This window comes from Ochotona curzoniae, unplaced genomic scaffold (assembly GCF_017591425.1).
Source record: "Ochotona curzoniae isolate NIBS_2020 unplaced genomic scaffold, NIBS_Ocur_1.0 contig_117, whole genome shotgun sequence".
Taxonomy (NCBI): Eukaryota; Metazoa; Chordata; class Mammalia; order Lagomorpha; family Ochotonidae; genus Ochotona; species Ochotona curzoniae.
Window position 1 is genome coordinate 108,938 of NW_024464972.1, and position 16,911 is coordinate 125,848.

A 16,911-nucleotide genomic window follows, 5' to 3' on the forward strand; every position below is an offset into this window, starting at 1 on the left:
TTGAGCTTAGAAGGGATGGGTGGTCTTCTCTGAAGCCGCCATTTGCTGTGAGCAATGAAATGTTCTTCTTCGTTGGCACCCCAGGATTTTTGTTCCATGCGCCTGTCATTTTTTTGTTGTTGTTGTTCGTCATGCTTCCTTCTCACTCTCTACTTTTGCACTCCTCCCATTTCCTGGGTTTTTTATTTGTTTCCTTTTCCTCTGAAAATGTCTTTCCTCCTACCCGCCACCCCGTTATCACCCCCCAACCTCCCTTTCCACCCCAGTCCTTCTGCAGTCCGCTGTCAGAGGGCCCCCTCACATGTGCGAAAGGGGCAGTATGCGGTTAATGGCCGTGCTAGGCACTGGGTCGCTCTGGTAGTGCTGCAACATCTGCAGACTACTGGGAACCGAATGCTCTATCACCTGGGTGCTGGGGAGGTGCACGCTGATCATGTTCTGGAGGTCCCCGGCCTGGCAGGGAGCCCTAGAGTGTGAGGAAGTGATAAGCATGGAGGGGCTGGAGCTGGCCTTGGACTTGACCATGGAGCCCATGGAGCCGAGCGCCATGCCGGGGGTGCCCTGCTGGGAGTAGGACATGCTGTAGAAGGGAAAGCTGTTCATGCAGGTCTGCGAGCTGGTCATGGAGTTGTACCACAACATGCTCACGTCTTAGCGGTGCATGGGCTGCATCTGAACTGTGCCATGCACGTTGAGGCCCAGGTACTGCAGGCAGTCCAGCTGATCCTGCATCGCCTTGTATATGCCTTTGCTGCAGCCCTTCATGTGAGGGTAGCGGTCCACGCCCTGATTCACGCCCGCGCCCAGGCCAGCGCCCACCCCGAGCCCGCTGAACATGCTGTTGCTGCGAGGAGCCAGCAGCCCACCGGACTGCGTGTACTTATCCTTCTTCACCAGTGTCTTGTTTTTTTTTTTTTTTTTTTTTTTTTTTTTTTGCCATGGCTGATATTTATAATCCAGATGCTACTTCTTGTGCAGCACCCTCAGGCGCTTGGCCTCAGCGATGAACAGCTGTTTCGCCATTTCCGGATAAGTTTCCACTCGGGGCCCAGGCGATTGCTGATCTCAATGTTGTGCATCTTGGGGTTCTCCTGGGCGATCTTGCGACGCTGACGCTGCCCACGGGAGCACACCATGAAGCCATTTATTGGCATTTTGGTTGCTGCTGGCCGCTGTTGCCACCGTGGCGTTGCCATCGCTGCAGCGGCTCCCCAAATTCGGCTGCTGGCCCAGGGGCTTGAGCTCCTTCTCCATCTGTTGTACATGTGGGTGCTGTGAGTGTGGGCCTGGCCCGCTGGAAGTCGGTGACCCTCGCTGCAGCCAGGACCTCGGGGGCGGGCGAGGGCGGCGGGGGAAGGGGTCATAGGAGGAGGTGGAGGAAGGGCGGGCTGCCTTGGGGTGACTGGGGATTGCGGGGTTTCTGAGAGGAGACCAAGTGGAGGAGAGCAGTTTGGGGAGGAAGGGGACAGAGGTGGCAGAGAGAGAGAGAGAGAGAAGCAAACTGGAATCAGCATCAAAAAAGCAGTGCTTTCCTCCGATGTCGCAGCCAACAGCGATTATTATTATTATTGTTGTTGTTGTGATTATTATTTTTTTTTTTGGAAAGGCTTAAGCCCCAGACTCAAACTTCTTTCTACCTTTCTTTCTCGCCTCTTCTTGTTCCCTCAGTCCTTAAAGAGGCTGCAAACTACTTTCCCCCTTTTGCAAACACTCTCTTCTCTGCCTTTACAATGCTGATACTTTTTTGAACAAGAAAATAGACAACCGTCCGAGCGCTGGTTCTTGGGACCCTGCACCCCTGTGGGAGACCTGGAGGAAGTTTCTGGTTTCAGATTGGTTCTGTTTTGGCAAGCACCAGCCTTTGCGATCACTTGGAGAATGAATCATAGGACAGCTTCCTCTCTGTCTCTCCTCCTTTCTGTATACCTGACTCTGCAATAAAAATAAACTAAATCTTAAAAAAAAAAAAGAGTTGTATTTAATCAGGCACAAACATTGTTAGGGCACAAGAGGCTAGGAATTCTGAAGTTTACATTTAGAAAATCTCACTGGTCGGCAAAGGACGTAGACATGTTTGAGATGACAGAAAATTATTAGATAAGGTAAGGAACAGAGAGCAGATTACAAAAAAAGTTAGCGACTGCGAAGTAAGCAGGGAGGTACTTGGAGAACTGCTGGACACAGGGAAGAGGCGATGGTGGCTGAGCGGTGTTTAGGGAACAGAAAACCCAGAAGCCACTGTGGTTTGGATTGTGATCTGGATTCAAAGGACAACCAGGGATCCAGAGGCAGCCACAGATCAGCCCTTGCAGCAGCCAGGTGGGAGCTTGGGTTCACATGGGGAGCTTGGGAGGTGAAAATACTCTGGGTGGGGGGAGAAAGGCACCCTCCTTCACTGCTGGTGGGAGTGTAGGCTAATACAACCACTGTGGAAATCAGCAAGAGTGCTTAGAGAAATGCAAATAAATCTGCCATATGACCCACCTATCCCACTGCTGCTAGGAATATACCAATAGAAATGAAATTTGCATATGAGAAGGGGATCTGTAATCCTATTTCCAGTAGCACAAGCTACAATAGCAAAGACATGGAAACAATCTAAATGTGCGTCCAAAGAAGAGGGGTCAAAGAAACTGGTGCATCTAATCCATGGAATATTATTCAGCTATTAAGAACAATAAAATTATACTATTTACAACTAGGTGGTCCCAACTAGAGACCATTATGCTTAGTGAAATGAGTCAGTTACAAAACAACAAATACCATATGTTCTCTCTTATATAAGGAAACCAGTGTAGAATGTTTAACTTCAATGATCTGATGATACTTATTTTTGTTTTGTTTTGTTTTGGCTGCAACTCATGTGTTTTGAAGTTTGTTTGTTTTTTTTCAGTTTTATTTATTTCAAATACTCTCTTTTTAAAAATTTTATTTATCTTTATTGCAAAGTAGGATATAAAGAGAGAAGGAGAGACAGAGGGGAAGATCTTCTGTCCGATGATTCGCTCCCCAATTGAGCACAATGGCCGATGCTATGCTGATCTGAAGCCAGGATCCAGGAACTTCCTCCAGGTCTACCCCACATGGGTTCAGGGTCCCAAGGCTTTGGACCATCCTAACTGCTTTCCCAGGCCACAAGCAGGGAGCTGGATGGGAAGAGGAGCTGTTGGGATTAGAATTGGTGCCCGTATGGAATCCCGGCAAAAATACTCTCTTTTCTTTTTCAAATTCATTGCTGGATCATGGACTATATGGTGGCATCATTTTTCCCGAGATACTTGTGTATCTCTTTATTATCACCCATGTGTTGGTTACTCAGTGGCATGTTTTTCTCATGGAGCTGTATTTTATTGTTGTTTCTGAGGCTGCTGTTCTAGCTTATACCAGTTGTTGACCTTGTTTCTCAATTATGGAAACATATAGTGATGGGTCTACCATATCCAGATGTGGGGATATAATGCAACATTGATCCATGCATCCAGATGAAAGATGGATTCCTAAAGAAACTGCTGGACAAGTGTAGACAATGGGATACTGTACTGTCTGCATTTTGTCTGTTCCAGCAATGTTTGTGTACACTTAAATAAGAGACTGATGAAATTATAATTCCTCATGAAGAATTATACCACTGTAGTAAAATCAGGAAAATCTGTCATGGGGTGGGACTTTGGGGGGAAATCCCAGTCTATGTGGAATTGTAACACATAATTCAAATATTCAAAATTAAGTATATATCTATTCATATATATGTATATATATATATTCATATATATAAAGAACTAAAATGCTCAATGTGCCTTTAATACCCTTTATGCCTTTAATATGTCGTTAATCCACAATGGATTAAGAGAGCAGAGAAATCTTCCACCTTTTTAGAATGTGTGAGGTAGAAGTTATATATAATCTATCAAGATTGTAACAGGTAATTTACAGACTCCAGGCTCAAATATGCATTTGACATTAGCAAAAAGTACAAAGATATATAGTAGGATCCAAGAGCGATCCTGACAAACTCTTAACAGGAGGTCATATGCACAGAGCAGGAGGGGACCCCAGAGTGGAACAGGAGGACAGGAGGAGGCTTGTATCCTAACCCCAGAGACTCCCGGTACATCACCAAAAAATATCAGTGTGGGCACCAAAGACTATATCACAACCGCCGAGAAGATCACAGGGAATTGTGGTGCCCTCATAAGCCAAAAACTCTGAGGTCAACAAGCTTTTTTGGACTATCCTAAAATTTGTGAAGTTCAGTAAAAATCACTCTTGAATACTATAAGGTGCTAAAAATGAAAATGAAAATAAACAAGAGAAAGCTAAATCATACCACATAACCATTTAAGGCTTATAGCAACTCATTGTGTATATACTAAAATTTAGATGTCAATGAAGTAGTTACAGGATGTGGTTAAGAACTTGCAATTTCTAACAAATTGGTCACTCAATACCATGTTAATTAACATCATGATGTTGTGAATTTCCATGTTTCTTCGTGTTGTTGATGTTGTGTAGTGTCTTTTCATTTGAGGGGATGATAATCTGCCAGCTGTATTTTGGACCAAGAAGGATACCCCAATGAAATTGTAGAATTTATCTGGACAATGGGATGCTGGACTCTCTGCATGGACCTTTCCCACAATGATGGAATCATGACTGGATATGAACTACACTGCTGTAACAATATGGAGGAATTCTATATGGGGGAAGGCTTGGTGAGAGATTGGGGCAATCCCAGAGCCTATGAAATTGTGTCATAAAATGAAATAATAATTAACAAAAGAAAATAAAATATTTATTTCATTTAAATAAAAATAATTTTTAAAAGATTTATTTTATTTTTTAGAGCAAGGGCAGTTGTACAGAGAAGAGAAGAGACAGAGAGGAAGCGCTTCTGTCTGATGGCTCACTCTCCAACTGACCACAATGGCCAGTGTTGCGCCGAGCCAAAGCCAGGATCTAGGAACTTCCTTCAGGTCTCCCATGTGGGTGCAGGATCCCAAGACTTTGGGTCATCATCCTCCACGGCTTTCCCATGTCATAAGCAGGGAGCAGTATAGGAAGCAGGACTGCCGGGATTAGAACTGGTGCCCATCTGGGATCCTGACACTTTCAAGTTGAGAACATTAGCTGCTAGGCTTCCTTGATGGGACCTAAATTGAAATTTAAGGTGTAGAAATCTTGTTGGACGCTTAATACTTTTGGAGGACTCTGTTATACCAAGTTACTGACAAGTTTTGCAAGTAACATTTTGTTTTGTTTTGTTTGTAAGTAGATGTTACTTAGCTTATCCTGTACCCTATCCATTTGGATTGGGGTAGGGGTGGGTGAAGTACACAAAAAAAGAAAATAAAAAGCTTAAACCTTGGAAAAACTGCAGTGTCAAGCAGAGTAAGAGGGAGGGGGAGAAGTGGTTGTGGCCGCTCAGATTCTCAGTGAGGAAAGCTAGCTAGGGAACTTCAGACAGAGGAGGATGAAGGAAGGAGTGAGATGTGAGATGTAGGGGGTTAGCACAGTGTGGATAGAGAGGAAGGAGGATGGAGGAAAATATTGATTATTGACCAGATTGTATAATACTGCAACGCCAGAGCTGAGCAGATCCTAACCTAGGAGCAAAGACTGTTTTCTAGGTTTCCAACACTAGTAAAATTACCAAGGCTACTCACAGAAGGTGAGGAGGGATTTATAGCCTCAAATGAGTATTTGCACATACTGAAAACTAGCTATTGTGGCAATCTATTAACAAAATTAGCAAAAATTAGGGGTCTGGCATAATAGCTCAGTGGCTAAATCCTTGGCTTACAAGTGCTGGAAACCCATATGTGCACCATTCATATGTAGCTGCTCCACTTCTCATCGAGCTCCCTGCTTGTGGCACGGGAAAGCAGTCAAGAATGGTACAAAGCCTTCAGACCCTACACACACATAAAATATCTGGATGAAACACTTTACTTCAGATCAACTATGTTCTGGCCATTGTGTCCACTTGTGAAGGGAACCAGCAGGTATGATTGCTCTGTCTCTGCTTCTCTATGCAAATCACTTTTTAAATTAATTAATTAATGGCCATTAAGGAAGCAGTGCTTTGCAAGTAATTCATTTCTGGGATATAAACATTGTCCTTCATAAAACATGTAATCGTTCATAAGAACTTGAGATTTTCTGAAATACTTAAAAGTTATTTTTAGGGCCCGGCGCGGTGGCGCAAGTGGTTGAGGTCCTCGCCTTGCACGCCCGGGATCCCATATGGGCGCCGGTTCTAATCCCGGCAGCCCCGCTTCCCTTCCAGCTCCCTGCCTGTGGCCTGGGAAAGCAGTCGAGGACGGCCCAAAGCTTTGGGACCCTGCACCCGTGTGGGAGACCCGGAAGAGGCTCCTGGCTTCAGATAGGCATAGTATCGGCCCGTTGCGCTCACTTGGGGAGTGAATCATTGGACGGAAGATCTTCCTCTCTGTCTCTCCTCTCTGTATATCCGCCTTTCCAATGAAAAAATAATAAAAATAAATCTTTAAAAAAAAAAAGTTATTTTTAAACAGGGCCCAGTGCAGTAGCTAAGTGGCCTAATTCATTGCCTTGTACATGCTGGGATTGCACTTGGGCACCAGTTCTAATCTCGACAACCTTATTTCCTATCCAGATATCTGGTCGTGGAATGGGAGTTCAGTTTAGGACAGACCAAAGCCTTGGAACCCTACAGCTCTGTGGAAGAACTGGAAGCAGCTCTGGGCTCCTGGCTTCAGACTGGTGCAGCACCACCCATTGTAGCTGCTTGGGGAGTGAATTAACGGATGGAAGACCTTCCTCTTTGTCTCTCACCTCTCTGTATATCTGACTTTCCCACAAAAATTAAAAAATATCCCTTAAAAAGATATTTTAAAACAAAAACTGGAAGTCACAAATTGTGGAAACTGAGATACAGAAATGCATATATAGTTCATAAAATAGGAAATCTAGTGCATAAAATGGAAAATATAGATATAATAGGAATTACATATATCACTGCAAGTTTTCTTTTGCTAGATTGAATCTGGACAAGTCCTCTTGTTGCTTTGTGTCTTACACATATTTGTGAATGTGTAATCTGCACTTTAAAAAGTGAATTGAACTAATAGATAAAAACAACCCGCAATATAAAGAAGAAAAGTTCCAGAAACTATTGAACATTCGGTAAGATGCATCCTCAGACACTTGTCCTACATTTCTGGATTTCCAGACTTGAACATGAGGCAGAGCGGGAAGGAGAAACCAGCAGGAGGACTGATGTGAGAGGCGACAGCGGCCCCTGCTGTTGGAAGGCTCAAGCTGCAAGAGAGGAGGCCACTTCCTGCCTGTGGTGAAGCCCCGCCCCTCACTCCCCCTCCCTCCAGAATCCTACCTGACTTCCCCTCCTCCCTTTGTGATTCTGATTGGCTTCGCATTGTGACATCACGTGTAGTCATGGCATAGTCATGGGAGCGGTCCAATGAGACACACAGGAAGCCCTGTGGCAGCAGGCAGGAGGTTGTTGTGGGCGCCACCATAGCTGCCTTGCTGGTTGTGCTGGTGGAGAGGCACAGGTGGCTGAGCCAGTGCTGCCCTGTGAGCTCCCTCCCCGCAGGAGCCTGTGCAGGACCCCCGACTGGTGAGAAGCTGGGAAGGGTGAATGTGTGAGAGCATCTACTAAGGCCGCGGGGTGGGCGAGGGCCAGCAGGGGGACCTTGGGGTCCTCACTCTGCAGCACTGACCTTGAACACTAGGACTCACAGTGGAACCCATTGTGCAGTGAGGAGGGGGGAGTGCCCAAGGACAGTTCGTCAGATGCTAGGCCACCAGGCCGGGCCCTGCTTTAGCTTTTGATACTGGTGACAATATTTTTCTTGCTTTTTATTTCTCATATGCTAATTATGTCAAGTGTTTTCCATATAGTTCAATATTCTTAGGTTAGAAATTGTGGATAAATTCTGATGGTGTATGAAAGATTGTTAAAGTAGAAGGATTGGAGTCTAAGATTTGTTCCATGTGCACTAATTTAGTTTGTGTTTCTCTAGGACTTGGTTTGATTTTATTGTTTTCATGTAGTGTTAACCAAGATCTCTGATCACATCGCTAAGTAGCAGTTCCCACTGGCTGGGCACTGATACTGTAGCATTAACTTGTCCTGATTACTGCCAGTCGGTGTGTACCTTCCCTTGCTGTTCTATGAGATTTCCTTTCACATAATATGCTGTTGTATTTAGAATCACTGGGAAGAATCATGTGGTCCGCAAAACTGTGTGTGAAAAGCTGAAGTAAACAGCCTGCCCAGTGCGATGGCGCAGTGGTTAAGGTCCTCGCCTTTCACACCCGGGATCCCATAAGGGCGTCGGTTCTAATCCCTGTAGCCCCGCTTCCCATGCAGCTCCCTGCCTGTGGCCTGGGAAAGCAGTCGAGAATGGCCCAAAGCTTTGGGATCCTGCACCCACGTGTGAGACCTGGAAGAGGCTACTAGCTTCGGGTTGCCTCAGCTCCAGCCGTTGCAGCCGCCTGGGGAGTAAATCGTTGGACCGAAGATCTTCTTCTCTGTCTCTCCTCTCTGTATATCCGCCTTTCCAATAAAAATAAAATAAATATTAAAAAAAAAAGCTGCAGTAAACAGCCATGCCACTTCTTGTTTTTAAATTACGTTTCTCGGGCCTGGCGCGAGGGTCTAGTGACTAAAGTCCTTGCCTGAACGCACCAGTATCCCACATGTTCTCATATTCTAATCCTGACAGTCCTGCTTCCAGACCATCTCCTTTCTTGCAGCCTGGGAAAGCAGTCAAGGATAACCCAAAGTCTTAGGGCCCTGCACCTGTGTGGGAGACCGGGAGGAAGTTCCTGGCTCCTGGTTCGGGATTGGAACAACGCGGGCCATTGTGGTCACAGGGGAAGTGAATCACTGGATGGAAGATCATCCTCTCTGTGTCTCCTAATCTTTGTATATCTGACTTTGCGATAAAATTAAATAAATCTTTAAAAAAATGTTTTTCTCTTATTTTTAATATAATTTTTGTTAATTTATTTCATTTGTACAAATTATAGAGACAGAGTGATCTACCATCTGGTTAACTCCTTAAAGTCTTCAAGATTGTGACAAGGTCAGGTCAAAAATTGGAGCCAGGAACTAAATCCATGTCCATGACAGCAGGTGCAATGACTCACGTACTTGAGAAATCCCCTTTCTGCTTCCAGGGACTGCGTTAGCAGTGAGATGGAATTGGTTGTGGAGCGATAACACAGACACCAGAGGTGCAGTGTAGGGTGAGCGTCTCCTAAGCAGTTTCTCATCCAATCTACTAGATGCCCTCATGTTTTTAAATTTATTTTTTTCAGTTTCTTAAGGATTGGCTTTTAATTTACAAGAGTTCTAAATGTACAGGATTCTCCTTTCAAAAAATTATTACATACAATAAATACAGTAGAAAAAAACCTTATCTTACACAACTAGTTCTGTCTCCAGGATGTTAGCGGAAGACTGGCCGTGCAGGTGCACATGTGTTTCGGGGGTCGTGGAGTACCCCAGTTTCTGGTAGCCGCCTCGGATCCCAGCAGAGGGGTGAGGGGCGGCTGTGGGGGTCACCGGGAGGACACAGGGGGAGGTGGGAGGACCCTGCTTGATCTCCACCAACCTCTGGCTTCCTCTAGGGCTGCTGAGCGGTCAGGGCCAACCCTCTCTGCTGTGGGTGCCCTCTTGCAGGCCCCTGGCTAGTGTGAGCTCTGATGGGCATGGCCACTGGGATTTGCAGGGAGGGAGGGAAGGAGGGGTCGTCACCCTCTGGCCCCCTTCGCTGGGGCGCACTCTACTCCTGCATCTCTGTCAGGCGGCCCTCAGGGACTGCAATAACTGAGGCATTGGATGGGCAGTCCCGGCCGCCCGCAGTTATCTGTTCAATGTCCTGGTGGCCCAGGCCACCTTTGAAGCTGGAGGGTGGTTAGGTAGTTGTGTAAGATAAGGTTTTTTTCTACTGGTGCAGGGGTGGTGGAGAGGCGGCAGGTGCTGTCTCAACCAGTGCACTTCCCGCCACCTGCTGCAGGCTCAGGATGCTGTCTGGCACTTTCTAAGTGTTCCATGAGAGTGTTGTCCTGCGGACTGTGGCTCAAAAACTGGCCTGGTCCACGTCTGGGGACTCGGACTTGCGCCGCTTGGCAGGTGTCATTGTGGGGGCCTCCCAGCTCGCATCCCCACCCTGTGCATGGGCGCGCTCGCAGGGGGCGGCACAGCGCGGTGGTGCCCTTCAGTAGCCTCTGGTACAGCTCGTCCTCCATGGCTGCCAGCTCGCGGATGAGGCCTCTCCTGGCCTCATCCACCTTGGCAGGCAGGGGCGTAGCACTGGTGGCCACATGCTCTCAGTAGCTCTTGCCTAGCGGCAAGCGCGCGGGCCGGGTGGTGCAGGCCAGGGGTCTTGTGAGTGACAGATGGCTCTGGCGGTGGTAGCTGGACCATGGTGCCGTTCATCTGGCTGGCCAGTGGTAGTGGTGGTGGGGGTGGGCGCTGTGGGGCTCGGCGCTCTGGGGCGCAGGGTATGGCTGGTGCACAGGGTCCAGCGCTATGTTGTGCACCACCTTGCTGAGCCAGGCCTGTTTGATCTTGAGCTTGAGCTCCCATGCCTCATAGGTCCTGATGGGCGGGCGGTTGCGGGAAGGCATGGGGCCATCCTCATTGGCTTCCAGGGAGGAGGCATGAGGAGGGGGAGAGGGAGGAGGAAGTCTGCGCCCAAGTCACAGTTGGCGATCCACCAGCCCCGCCATGCCGGATCACAAGCTTGGTGGGCAGGTGCGACCGCGGCGGGGCGGAGGCGGTGGAGGAGGATGATGTGGATCCATGACTGAACAGCTGATGTCCCTCAGAAGAGGCAGGGACCGGGAGGCCGAGGGCGTGAGGAAGACACGTACTCATTGGGTTTCTCCTTGGCCAGCTGTTTATCCAAGGCAAGGGTGGTCTTTTCCTCCTGAATGAACATTTTGTCAATCATGACCATGTCCACCAAGAAGCTCACTCTGTGAGACTCTTCCAGGAGCAAGGGTCGGTACTTATTGAGCATGGCCTGGGTGTGTTTCAGTAGCTGGCCTCAGGAGACAGCCTCAAAATCCTCGTTCACCTTGTAGTAGTCACTGGCGGTGTAGAGGGCGCCCTGGTACACGTGGTAAGGCAGCAGGTGCTGCAGGGAGGGGAGGCAGTCTTGCAGTTGGGGTGCAGCATGGAGCCTTGGTGTTTGTGCAAATGCTCCAGGAGACAGGCCTCCTTGCTGGGTTGCAGTGCAGGGGCCTTCTTCAGCTGTAGTTAAGGTACAGGGCCCTTGGTCACACTCAGGGCTGGGAGGCTGCTGGCAAATGGGGAACAGAGGAGGGAGGCCTGCGTTGGCCATGGGTGCTGGGGCAAGGGCATGGTTGGGGGTGGCGGAGGTTCTGGAGGGGGCCTGGCCGCTGACCAGCACCAAGGTCGTGGGGCTGGCCAGGGCCTGTGGGGTGGCATCAGAGGCCCCAACTGCTTTGTGCTAGAGGAGGATTCCGGAAGGTACATGGTGGAATCTCTCCAGCAGGGCCTTTGGCTGGGCAGAGCCGGGAAGGGGGGGCCACCATCTGGAACGTCCATGGGGGTTGTGGCAGGGGTACTACAGGCTCAGGGACCAGGTGGAGGCTCAGCAGAGGTGTCGGGGACTTGTGGGGTCCCTGACCAGCGGGAACTAAAGCTGGAAGTCAAATGGCATGGGGCCAGGCACCCTGGTGGACATCTCAGAGAAAGCCACTGTGGAGGCCGGCACGGGGTGGCAGGCAGGAGGCAGTGGCCCCTCAGCTGGCAGAGGAGGCAGGGGATGGGGACAGTGGGAGCTGGGGTGCTGGCATCCTGGGGGACGCTCAGTGGGTTCTGGATAACAAAGATGCCTGGCAGGGTGGTTGGGGCCTGGGGTGGGGGACAGGGGTGCAGGATGGGCTCAGAGGGGGGATGGGACAGGCTCTGGGGCTGGGAAGGGGGATGAGAGTGGGGCCAGTGGAGTGGCTGCCGGGATCTGTGGCAGGAACATCTATGGGGAGTCCTGAGTGAGGATGGCCGGGGTAGGTGCGGGCAGTGGCTGCCCAAGGACCATGTTCTCCAGGCTGGATGCCAGGCCTGGGCTGGGCTGTGGGGTGTTGGCCTGAGGTGGGGCAGTGGCCTGGAGGGACTTCTGTACTTGCACCTGCTGGAGACCCAGGGCCAGTGGCGTGCTGGCTACAGGGGGTGCTGGTGGGGTGGGCTGCATGGTGAGCATGCCTCCCTAGTGGTAGTGGTGGAGGGGGCAGCCGCAGCAGCGGGAAGAGCTGCTGGCTGCACCAGCCCATGGGGATGTTGAGCATGGCCACGGTGCTGGGAGGCAGGGTGATGCCCTGCAGGACTGTGGTGGTGGTGGGGACCGTGGCTCTAGGCTAGATCTGTGCAAGCAGGCTGCCTGGTACCAGCAACACGGGCCTCTGGAAGAGCGTGGGCTGGCCCACCTGGATGAGTGCGGTGGAGAGGATGTGTGTGGCAGCACTGTGTGCACCCGAGGGCACGGTCAGCACAGGGCCCAGGCTCATAGGGGTCACCAAGTTCTGGTTTGTGAGGATAGGGTTGGCGATGAGCTGTCCGTTTGTGTGAGGGGCCGCAGCAGCCAGGATCTGGCCGCCCACATTGGCTGGCAAGGTGGAAAGTGGTTGTGGGAGCTGGACGGTGGGGGCGCCTGGCAGCAGGAACTGGTTCTGGCCGGGCAGCTTGTGCTGGGCAGGGATGACGATACTGCTGCCCTGGTTTAGCAGGTACATGCTCATGGGCTTGCTCAGGGCACCTGGAGGCTGCAGTGGCGCCGCCCCAGTTGCAGTGGCCAGTGGCTACCTGAAGACACTGGCCTGCAGGGTGGGCATGGGGAAGCCTGACAATACCACGTTCTGGCCAGCCTTGCCAGCTGCCACGAAGATTGGGTTCTGCGGTGCCATGGGCACTCTGTGGTGTGAGTGAGCCCGGTGTGCCCTGGATGGTGAGTGTGGCACCAGCGGGTGCAAAGGGCTTAGGTATGAGTTGGTACAGCTTGGGGGAAAGCACCCCTGCTGGCTTGGGCTGGATGGGCATGGGCGTACGTTGCAGGATCACATTGGGCGCTGGGGCCAGTGGTGCTATGCCGAGGCCCAGAGCCACCTCCAGTTGCTGTACTGAAATTGCCCTACCAGTTGTGGCCTGATTGCCCCAGCATTGGCAAATATCGAGTTCCCATTGAGCGTGGTGGCCATGGCAGCTGGGAGGTTCTTCTGGATGACCAGGCCAGCCCCTTGTGGGGAGAAGCCAGCAGAGGCCAGTGTCACAGGGTGGGTGGGTTCAGTGCCATGACAGGCTGGCCGACCACCTGGATGGGTGCCAGGCCGAGCCTGGCCGCTGTGGCACCCCCAGGGCTGCCAATGGGCAGGCCCTGGAGGCCCAGAATGGGCTGTAGTGTCACATTGCCCAGGTACACGGGCTGCACGCTCAGGGCCCTGTTGACCACATCCTGGGGTGGCACCAGGGCCTGGCGCATCAGCACGGTGGGTGGGCCTGCAGCCCCAGCAGGTCAGAGCTGCCAGGGAAGAGCATCTGGATCCTGTGGCCATGGCAGTAACACCCGCAGTCCCAGCAGGGCCGGCTCCAACGTCTGCTGGCTGCAGCATGGGTTGCTGGAAGGGGCCCAGGTCCAGCTCAGCCTCGGCCTTCAGGGTCTGCTCGGTGGTGTTGGCTTCTGCAGGCTTTGCTGGAGGATGTCGAAGGGCTGCGCGGCACCCCCACTGCCTGCCGCCCCACATCCGGTGGCTGGCGAGCCCAGGATGTCATCTTCTAGGAAGTTCAAGTATACGCTGGGGGCCAGCTGCCTTGGTTCTGGGTCAGATGGGTACTGGAAGCTTCCTGCACGTGCAGCTCCGGGCCTTCATAGAAGGCACCCTGGACCCTGATGGCATTGTCCAGGAGGTCTTCACTGTTGAGCTTTTCGAATCCGTGTAGAAAGTCATTGAGGGTCTGGGGGTCACAAATCACGTCCAGTAAGCATCTCCTGTCCTCATCATCCATCGCCACTGCGCTACAATCAAATCATGAAGGGAAAGAGGGGGTGTCTGCTCCAGGTCTACACAAGGCCCCCGGCTGGGGAATCTGAGAGCGTCCGTTTGGGGGCCAGCCTGATGTTTGAACAGCCATTGGCGTGGGGTCTCCGGGACGGCCCCTCACAGGCTGTAAAGGAGGGTCTCAGACGGAGCCGTGCGGCTGGGCCGGTCAGCGCACTGCCTGATCACTTGGCAGCCGCAAGGATGTGTGTCTCATTTTTTTTTTTTTTTTTTTTTTTACAATCTTTACATGGTTAATTAGGGCATAAAGGTTCAAAGGCTACAGGAAAGTGGGGAAGACTATTATTTCCACGTTCTCTTTTTTTCTGTATCTGGAGTAAAGAGGGGGATAAAGGGAGAAGCCCCAATCAGCCTCCTAACTATCCTGGTCTTCAACACTGAGCATGCTCCGAGGGTCCTGCTCAAGTGGTTTTGATAGTTCAACAGTTATGAATTGCTGCCAATCAAGCCATTCTTTTTTTTTTCTTTTTAAAAATATTTATTTATTTTTTTATTATTATTATGATTTTATCAGAAACCTGGTTATTCAGAGAGGAGGAGAGACAAAGAGGAAGATCTTCCATCAAATGATTCACTCCCTAAGTGACCGCAATGGTCGGTACTGCACCAGTCTGATGGGGGGAGACAGGAGCTCTTCCGGTTCTTCCACATGGGTGCAGGGTCCCAATGCTTTGGGCTGTCCTTGACTGGTTTCCCAGGCTACAAGCAGGGAGCTGGATGGGAAGAAGCGGGCTGCCTGGATTAGAACGGGTGACCATATAGGATCCCAGAGTGCTCAAGGCGAGGACCTCACCCACTAGGCCATGGCGCCAGGCCCCAATCTCTCCATTCTAAGCACAATGAAGTCGCTGCAGAATCCACTGATTGACATAGTCCATCCTAGCATCTCCTTTTGCCCAGTTTTTCACTGACAATAAATGGCTGGGGTAGCTGATTAATTTGATTTGCCCTCTGTTGTGGTGCACGGTATCCTCTGCAGGTTCTGATAGACTGCCATATCCTCCATGTGTGCCTGGTTATGCCCTCCACTGCTCCGTCTGAGCCTCTGAGGAGGCTAGGCTCTAGCACTTACACTTCAGGTGTACCATGGAACCTGCACTTCTCTTCATGGGTAGGATTCTGAGTCTGGCAGTTTGATTGGTGAAATCCCCAAAGAAACTTTGAGGTGATTCTGGACTAGATTCTTGTGTGTACTTGCAAGTACAGGGCCGGGTACTGTCCACTGCCCCAATCAGCTGGTGGTTGCAATGGCTAGTGTGGTTGTGTTTCCAGCCCTGGAACCAATGGGTGTTGCAATCCATCCTGATTCTGCCCAACACACACTTGACTCTCAGATAAACCAGTGGGAGCTGCAGTCTAGTTGGAGCCCCTTTACAGTAACCCCCATCAGGCCCATCCCCTGTCCTAGTTCCCATGCTTGCCAGTATGTGCAGCAGATTAGTTCAGTCTGTCCCATATCCAATTCAGCTCTCATACATGCAAATGGACATTAAAAGCCTAGTTTAACCTAACCAGCTCCACTATCCAGGCTACACACATGGTGGTAGGTGCCGTTCGGTCCAGTCACACCTGCCCCAGTGCTGGTTTTCATGCTCTCCAGTGGGAGTGGCAATCCAAGAGGGAGTAGGTGCCACTATTTCCCTCCTTAATCACTTCCACTCTCGGATCATGCACTCTCCAGTTGGTTCTGTAGTTTAACTTGACAGATTAGCCACTGGTGCCAGAATCTGTTATCTAATGCTGTTGTCAAGCCCTACCAACCCTCACCCATTCTGCTTTATGTTTGCCCCAGTACGGACAGTCAATCAAGCCAGAATCTTCTCTGATCTGGCTCGCATGAGTCCCACAGGTGTTATAGCCCTGCCTTGCATCAACTCATGCTGTCCAGTGAGTGAGATATTCCAGCAGGGGGACCCTCCACTTCCCCCTACCAGCTTTACCCCCTCCCTGGTTCCTATTAGTGCTGTGGCCCAGTCTGGCATGGCTCTCCTCACTACGGTGTTTGCTAGCATGTGTTGTTGCCTGCCCGGCCTGGCCCACCCTCAATTCCAGCTGTAATGTGCACTGGTATGTGTTGTGACCATAACTGGTTTGACCCACACTGTTCTGTTGCTCAGATTCATCAGCGGTGATATGAACTGGTTCAGCCTGGTCCACACCTGACCTGTGTCAAATGTGTGCTGATGGGTACCTTTCCCTGGCCTGGTATGTGCTTTTCCTTTTGTGCTTATAGCACTTACCTGCAGGGTTGTGTCCTGACAGAGGAATTGCCCAGATTGCTTCATCAGAACATCTCCCAATGCCAGATTTTGCATATACTGGTGGGTCCATGAGCCAGTCCTTCTCAGTCCACCTCCTGTCCTAGCAGGAAGAGTGGTCTTTCCTGACTGGCCTTCAACCCGTTCTGGTTCTTATTTGTGAATGTTTTAGCGTAGCTAATGCTCATCCATATGCAAACACAGCTCACACATGGCTCAGAGGTGGTTGAGACCAAGCCTAGCCCATCCCACAGCTACCCTGGTCCTCCAGAACATCAGATGGTGTTTGGAGTCTGACCTGGCTTTGTACGCCCAGTCCCAGTCCACGCTTGTGCCAAGGGAGACTGCAGCTGTATCAGATCATAATGTAGCACTCACTTCAGCCCCTGTGTTCCTCAGTGGGAACCCCAACTCAGCTAGGGTGTCTCCTTAGCTCCCTTTTCCAAGCCATAAATTGTGTGCATGCCAGTGGTTGCTCTGACTCAGCTTGGCATAACCTCTTACCTGTCTTGGCCTTTGCCTTTGATGCTGTGGCCTAGCACCCCTGGCTCATGCAGACCCA

General features: G+C 50.6%; 2 pseudogenes; both read right to left on the reverse strand.

Moving 5' to 3' along the window:
• Window positions 1-297: 297 nt before the first annotated feature.
• Window positions 298-1,151, reverse strand: LOC121166954 (annotated as a pseudogene).
• An 8,805-nt stretch (window positions 1,152-9,956) lies between these two features.
• LOC121166935 lies at window positions 9,957-14,038 on the reverse strand (annotated as a pseudogene).
• Window positions 14,039-16,911: the final 2,873 nt, after the last annotated feature.